The sequence below is a fragment of the Chenopodium quinoa genome, unplaced genomic scaffold (assembly GCF_001683475.1).
Source record: "Chenopodium quinoa cultivar QQ74 unplaced genomic scaffold, ASM168347v1, whole genome shotgun sequence".
NCBI classification, from domain to species: domain Eukaryota; kingdom Viridiplantae; phylum Streptophyta; class Magnoliopsida; order Caryophyllales; family Amaranthaceae; genus Chenopodium; species Chenopodium quinoa.
In genome coordinates this window covers 567,253-575,519 of record NW_018742924.1, presented here as the reverse complement: position 1 = coordinate 575,519, position 8,267 = coordinate 567,253, and the positions used below count along the sequence as shown (strand labels likewise).

Genomic DNA, 8,267 nt, shown 5'->3' with positions numbered 1-8,267 from the left:
GTAGAGAGGTTGCAGGAACTCAACAAATGAAAAGACAATTTCTCACTTGTTGGGATTTCCCAAATAATTATGGATGTGAAAGAAAAAATTATAATAAAAGAAGGAACTATAAGAATAATAAATTTGACCGATCAAGAGGAGAAACCTATATGAAGAAATATTATAAACATAGATATAGAAAGCTAAGTAGGTTTTTCAGAAAGGCAACATATTGTCCTGAGAAAAAGAAAACATGCAAGTGTTGGTCTTGTGGAGAACTAGGACATTATGCTAATGAATGTAAGAAAGCTAATCATAAACTAAATCTCGGGAATCGTCATAATTCTTCAAATTCCTACAAAATAATATCAACTCTACAAAAACACCAGAAAACGTATATTAGTAATAAAAATAGCTCCGTAGAGCTCAAATAAGTACAAATATGACCGTGGGACAGAGAATAAATATATATAAAAAATAGACTTATCACTTCCATATTCAAAACTCATAAGATTTGGATAATATGTTATCTTCTCATTAAAGGAAAAAAAATAAAAAATACTCATAAGATTATTGGCGATCACTTGAATTATAATGAAATTAACCCTAAATAAGATTATTAATTATCTTATATAAGCGTGATTACAAGTACAAATTCCCTTTAAGCATGCATAAAAGGTGTGATCAAGCAATAACAATAAATATAATCAAGCAACAAAATAAATAATCATAACAATAATCATAATAATTATCATAATCATGTTAAAGAATAATATTAATAGCAAAATCCTAGGCATGATACTAACAAGATTAATAACAAACCCTAGCATGTCACTGAACAATAAAGATTAGAGCTTTAACCCTAACATGATACTAACATGAATATTAGGAAGAGAATAGGAAGCATCACACTTTTAATCATACTTGATATTAGGAATTTTTAGTTATTACCCTAAATATGATACTAGGAACTTATTGTTGTCATTCTGAACATCAAATTAAGGAAAACATCTTAACATGATACTAGGAATCAAAATAACAATCTAAGCATGATTTCTATATCATAATATCAATAAAACAATTAAAGCACTTACTTGGATGCCTCGTACCTCTTTCTAATAACAAAATACACACGTTGGTAACTTCAAGGAAAATAATTATCAAACAATTAAATTAAATAATTGAAATAGAGATTTGGGACCAAACCCTAAGAAATTAAAACCTTTCACGTTTAGGGCGAAGGCAACTTCGAATAATGCTAGGTGTTTCTTGATCTTGTGAATGCGGAATTTTGTATAAAGGTTGGTTTAGAAAAGAGGGAGAAAGAATAAGCTTTAGCTTAGAGAGAGAAGAGAATTAGAGAATTAAAGAATAGGTGATTATAGATTATTGTAGATGATTGAAAACGGAGTTTTTAGAAGGCTATTTATAGAGAAAATCAGCCAAAAAAAAAATCAGAGTTTTGACGTGAAAAAACGAAATTAGCGCCAAGCGCTGACATTAGCGCCAGGCGCTAACGCTAGCGCTAGGCGCCAGGCTTATCGTCAGGCGCTAATGACTGGCGTTAGGCGCTAATCAAATTTTTTACGCGTTTTCTAAATTCAGATAAAATTTAGCCGTACAGGAAGATAAAATCGTATTTTCCTTAAACACACTCTTTTATTTTGATTAAAACTTCAAAAAGTCAACAAAAGTCAATTTATCAATGGTAATTAAATTAGGAATGAAAAGAACCTTCCAGAACAATCTAGAAGACTAAAACCATTCCTAATGCAATGATAAATCCATATTAGGCCCTCCTTTAGAACATTGGGCCGCAAATAAGTATCAAACCGGGTCAAGTTTAGTAATTTGGCCATAACTTCCTCATTATTCATCGAAATTGGACTTATAATATATTGTTGGAAAACTCTTTTCAAGCCCCATCCAACTACACCATTATTGGACCCTTTCTATGAACCAACCAAACTGGATTGACTGTTTTCTTAATATAGGTTTTCAAAAATAGAGAGAAGAGAAAATAAAGTAAAACTATCCGCACCACTAGACTTTCCACACTTTCACTTCATTCGATTATGATTCGATGTGAAAGGTACTCATCACCGGGTTTGATTTTGGGGAGACACAAATGGGTGTCTACAATTACACTTTAAAACATTTAATGGCAACGATTGGTAATACTTTTAAACTAAGCTAATTGCAAACGTCTTATTACTTACGCTAAAAAATGAAACTCATTTGCCTGCCTACAATAGTTAATACATGTATATAACAATTTTTAGTGAATTTATTACATTAAAGAAAACGCAACTCTTTGAAATTAGACAATTTTTAGTGAATTTATTACATTAAAGAAAACGCAACTCTTTGAAATTAGACAATTTTTAGTGAATTTATTACATTAAAGAAAACGCAACTCTTTGAAATTAGGCAAATTTATTGTATGTTGAATGTTTTTCCATGGACATTTTCCTATAGAACATTAGTCTAAGCTGTAGCTATTCTATTGAAAACAATCATACATTCCATCTAATCACATATCAAAAAACTCAATAAAAATGAAAATCTTAAGGAAAAAAATACAAAACAAAGTTACATTGAAAAAAATTTAATTAGTTGACAAGAGAGTAACCAATACCCCATTAATTGGCAATAGAAAAACAAAATTGTCGCAGATGACATCATTGATGAGCTTCCTTCATACCCCATTATGAAAAATCACCGCTTTTTGATGTACACTATCCAAAACCAACGGATGTTGTCACCTCCACTCCAGCCCATGTCTCCAATATTGTATAGTACGTACTATACAACATAATAACATTTATTGAATTAAACTCAAATAGCACCAGCCAAATCAGGAAAATGCATCTTTAAAGCGAATCATAACCACAGAGTCACAAACACAAGATACTAAACTTCAACTAATGCAATAAATCTACCAAAACTCAGCCACCATATCAACAATTTCGACAAACCCATTACTAAAATCACAAAGTTCCAATTAAAGAACAATATTTTATCACTTACAAGGCAAAAAACTAAAGAGTATTTACTATTTAGCGACTATACAAAAGTCACCTAGAAATCTCTTACAATTTCCATCCCAACACCAGATTTTCACTTTCTCTCCCTTTTTCCAATGGACCAGGCACAATTATCAGATTATAGTGTCTAGGGTCTTCTGCATTGGGGTGAATGCAATGGAGTGAATTGTGGTGGCGGTAGTGTAGTGTGAAGTGCAAAAGAAACTAATTATAGCGACACAGCCATGGTTGATTCTCAGTGCAAGAAGTGGGGTTTTGCCTGCTTCGATACCTATTCACTCCCTGCACTCGGCTTAGAGCCCTGTGCTCTTCTCCACAAATCGACATTGATACGGGAAAACCGTTCGTATAGTCTCGATGATTAGTAGTATAAATAATGTGTACGATGATATTAGTTTTATCACTATGTTGAATTTAGATTTACGTTGTCCATAAATCAATCTAATACAGCTAAAACAATCTTAAAATTTGCCAAATTATGTGTACCAAGTTACTCAATTTCTCTCTATGCTGAAGTTAGATTTACATTGTACATAAATCAATTCAATACGTCTAAAACAACCCTAAAATATGCCAAATTCATATCATAAAATCCAAAACTTATTCAAATTAATCCTTTTCCACTGAATTGAGTCCGAATCTAGCTTAAACACACAATCACGATTCCAAGTAACTTCATTTTCCAATTTGGGAACGCACTAAATACCAAATTCAGCAGGCAGATCAGATCAACAATATAAATCTACATACCCAATTGAAACCAATCAAAAAATCACTTAAAAAGATCAAAATCTAAAAATCAAAAAGAAAAAACACATATAAATCAAACATCTTCCTAACCTAGAACAATTAACAAACATAAATCGGAAATTCCCTAAACCTAGAACAATTAACAAAAAATAAATAATAATAAACAAACAACAAATTCCCAAAACAAATCAAAATAAGTTACCTTTTTAGGATCACCACCCTTATTAGGATGATTCTTAAGGACAGCTATCTTATAAGCTTTCTTAAGATCTTCAGGAGAAGCAGTCTTAGGAACTCCTAAAACTTCATAATAGCGAGTATTATCGCTCTTCTTAGGTGCTCCCCCGAACGTCCTCTGCAAAAATTGTACTAAAAAAACCCTAAATGCTCAAATACCAATATTAACAAGAAGTAAACCAAGTAAGGAAAATTAGATGAAGATTATGCAAGATAAACCCAAATAAGAGATAGTAAGCAGCAAAAATTAAATTTGATATTTAAAAGTTTAATGTTGAACATCTGAATTTTAGACACAATGCTATGACAGAGCCGAGAAAGTGTTGATAACAATTTTTAGGTTGTGTTGAACATCTGACTATTTACTTTTCCAACTATATATTAATTACATAGCATTGGTTAGCTTGATATCATGTATCAACCTTAAACATGAAGCTGCAGCTATCTCATATAGAGTATAGTACAGACACAAAACTGGATGCAGATAATTTAGTATATATACAAACTATGTGGTCAAAATATGTAGTCACTTAAACATTTTATTTCTAATGAAGGTTAGCTATATCTACCTGGTAATCTTAAGAATTGTGATAACTCCTAGGACCTGCAGGTTCAAGAGTAATGAGTAAAATCACATAATGAAAGCTACTCCAATAACATATTTGAAGTATATTAACATTCATATTACCACTATATAGTTGTACAATAGTGGGGTTCAATGGGGAAAATAACATTTCTATTCATGGTGTTGATTTGAAATCTTATGAAATAATAATAATTGAGTTAGTTTTCTGTTAAATATTTCTGAAATAATATTACCAACATATAACTTTTTTTTCCTTAAATAATTCTATCAATTTTTACTAAACCAATTAATGCTTACATCAATCATTTTCGACATCACATCGATCGTTTTCAACATGATGCTACTAAAATAAATTCTCACCAATATAATATCGAGCTAGCTATTAGCTTTAAGTTTTTTTTTTTATTTTTTTTCTTTTGAACTAACTTAATTAGCTTTAAATTAACGAACGCCTTGGGGTACATGTTAGTTATTTTAGGTAAACATGTTTAGGAACTAACTAACACCCAAAGTTAGAAAAAATTACCTTTGCAACTTCCTCTAGTACATGTTTAGCAACCTTACCTTTCAATTCAAACAGTACATCTCATGTAAGTTCGTCTTTGGGAAAACATTACAGCATCAAATTTAAAGAATAATATAAACCAAAAGTGGACATTATTTTTACAAAACATAAGCATCTGCAAAAATGGATAGAAAAAAAATAAGAAATTATTTTCAGAAAATATAATCAATTTCTTTGACTCTCTACCAGTCCATCCAACCCCTAACTAAAAAAACAAAGAGGCAATGGAAAAGTCTAGAATGAAACGCGTGATTCACAAAGCTAAAAAATAAGTTGATCAACTAATACATAATTCAGGTAAATATCATATTAGCAAGTATTTTCTGAATTTGTAGACAACCGTGTAAAAAGGGTGCAAGAAGGAGAATGTTGTTTAAGAACATAATAACATAACAAAAAGAGTAGTAGACAGAAATAGCACCATAGCATTAATACCACTATATTTAGCGCACTCTAGGCTGGGGTATTCATTCTTCAAAAGATGATATTCATTACCATTGATTCTTGGGCTTCAGTATCAGCATTGATATTTGCTGCCTACATAGATTGCCCCAAAACAAATATCAAAGACGAGCTTATGATATTTACCAAAAAAAAAAAAGAAGAGCTTATGATAGACAAATATACATACTGTTTTATTTACATGATAATTATTGATAAGGATCAACAAATCTAGGATCATGAAATAATACAGAGTTAAGGGGAAACTGAAATGGCAAGGTAGGCACCTTGCAATTGTCGTACGAGTAAGGCATGTAAAAGTAACCCTTACTAGCTTAGATAAAATGGTCTCATTTTATACAAAAAATAACACCCAAAAAAGTGTTATAAACCCAAAAAATCATGTGAAGATAGGAAATCTCTGCCAGATAAACAAAATCACACATATTTGACACTTCAGAAACAATAATTTTGGTCAATTATTGAGGAATTGGCGAAATAAGGATAGGGCAGTCAAATGAAGCAGAAGTTGATCTTTCTTCTTAAGAAAGTTGATGCTTTAAATGTGTTTTGAATAGAGTATAGAAAGTGAGATTATCTTCATACCCATCATCAAGTTATGTCTAATTTTATATTTCGGATATAGAAAATTGAATATATAGACTCTATTAAAGAAACTCTAGATTTTGAAATGGGAATTTGATGATTTAAAATAAATTACCTAGCATGTTGCTTCAATTACTTCAATGCAGGATCAAAGAAAGCTTAAAAGTCATTTCAATGGAGAAGAGATGAGCCTATGATTAAATTACCCAACATTTAATTTCTTTTTGCAAAATTTAAGCAAAATTACTACAAACCATTTCTAATACCGTCAAAATAAACCCAAAATACATAACTATTTTCATCAACACCATCATATGCATCATATTTCAGGAATCAAGCAATTTCAGCAATTAAACAATATCTTAAAGAATTTCCCTGCAACATAATTATTTTCATCAACACCATCATATACTAAAAAAATAGAACAATAATTCATTGCAAGAATTGCAAGATTACGTTAGAGAAACCAGAAAAGCATGGAACACAACAACTAATGGGCCTAAAACTTTTTTTTTCCCTGTAACATGGAGCATATGAGTCTCAAAAAGAGAGTACCTGATGATAGTCTATGTAACCTGTGCTCTCATCCAATCTATATGGCATGGTCTCAAAGAATATGGACACAACTAATATCTTCTTGGTGTCACTCTGCAAGTAAAAAGAAAAGTGATTTAGCCTGCATTTCAACATGAGCATAAGAAAACTCGTAAGGCAGTCCTACAAAGTGAAACTTGTTACTCTAATGGGAAATTTTAATAACTTGTGATCTAGAAACTTAAATTTCACTTACTAAGGAAGCTGGAAAAAGTGAAAGAATGTAACTTAGTTTAAGTAATGCAAGTAGTGAGTTCTTAAAGTAAGCTAGATTTAAAAGGCGAGATTAAGCTAAATTAAATGATGTTAGTAAGACCACCAGCTACAAGATTAAGTAGAGGTCTTTCGCCCCGAAATTCGACAAAGTAGAGAAAGGAATCTCCTCATTAGCTATAACAAGAAGAAACACTATTATTGAAGCTTAGAATTCTGAATTTGAAACCCTAACCATTGACAACACAACAGAATGGGCACAAGCATTATAAATGACAAAAAATGGTAATTACTCTAAATTACCAAATATTATTCCAAAAAGGCTTACAAATTAGCAAACAAGACTCTAAATTTATCCTAATTGTTTGAAAAAAATCTAAAGTAGAACCCATAAGAAGAAATATAAGTGACCTGAAATGTAAAGGGAATTATAGTAAGATAATCACAACCTTAGAAAAAATCGTATCCAAACACAATAAATCTTTCATAGTTAACTCCATATCAAAATCCATCCAAAATTTAGTACTTCATCATCACTACTTCAATTCAATTATCAAGGTAAAACTTTTACACAAACTTAACAAATTAAAATAAAAAACTAAAATTAAAATCTTATAGAGTCCTAGTCGATTTGGGTGAGGTCGATAGTGATTAGTGAGGCATGGTCCTTTATATTTTGCTTCTAAACAGCAACCACAAATCATAAAAAAGTCTTTTACTAAAAAATAAGAGATACAATCACTAGTTGAAATCAGGAGAGATAGAGAGAAAACATCAAAAATCAATAGAAAAGAACAAAGAACAATACATCAACATCTTGTTCATCCACAAGAAAGTGTTATTCATCAACTAGATATTAAAACCTTCTTCCAACCATGAGAGAAGTCTCGTCATCTTGCTGCAAACCAAAATCATATACATAATTGTATACTCGGTCAGGGATGTGCTACGATGACTGGCGGTGCGTTGTGGTGGTGTGCGATCTGGTCAGATAAGAGAGATCATAACCGATTTTGGTGAGAATTAAGGAGTGCGAAATTAATTTATTGACCAACATTGTAGTAATACATGCCAGCTGTTTCGGGTGTTTTTGTCCCTCGGGAGAATTACAACACGAAGACTGATCCGGGGTGAGCTGTACCTGCAAAACAAACGGAGACACCAGTTGGGTGGTGCTTTGTCTCCGACGCACAAGTTAGAAACTTGAAGGGAGAAAAAAGGTGCGGAAATTTAGGTAGGGATCTGCTCG

The 8,267-nt window shown here is 31.5% G+C and overlaps 1 long non-coding RNA gene across 2 annotated transcripts; it reads right to left on the bottom strand.

Annotated features, from left to right (window-relative positions):
* Positions 1 to 2,398: 2,398 nt before the first annotated feature.
* LOC110728336 lies at positions 2,399 to 8,064 on the bottom strand. 2 transcript variants are annotated; one of them, XR_002512662.1, is made up of 5 exons: positions 7,827 to 8,063; positions 6,767 to 6,859; positions 4,583 to 5,701; positions 3,979 to 4,145; positions 2,399 to 2,784 (listed from the first exon to the last, which is right to left on the bottom strand). It is a non-coding gene; the product is annotated as an uncharacterized LOC110728336 (long non-coding RNA). The 2 variants fall into 2 exon arrangements; XR_002512661.1 differs by having other exon boundaries at positions 3,979 to 5,701; positions 7,827 to 8,064.
* Positions 8,065 to 8,267: the final 203 nt, after the last annotated feature.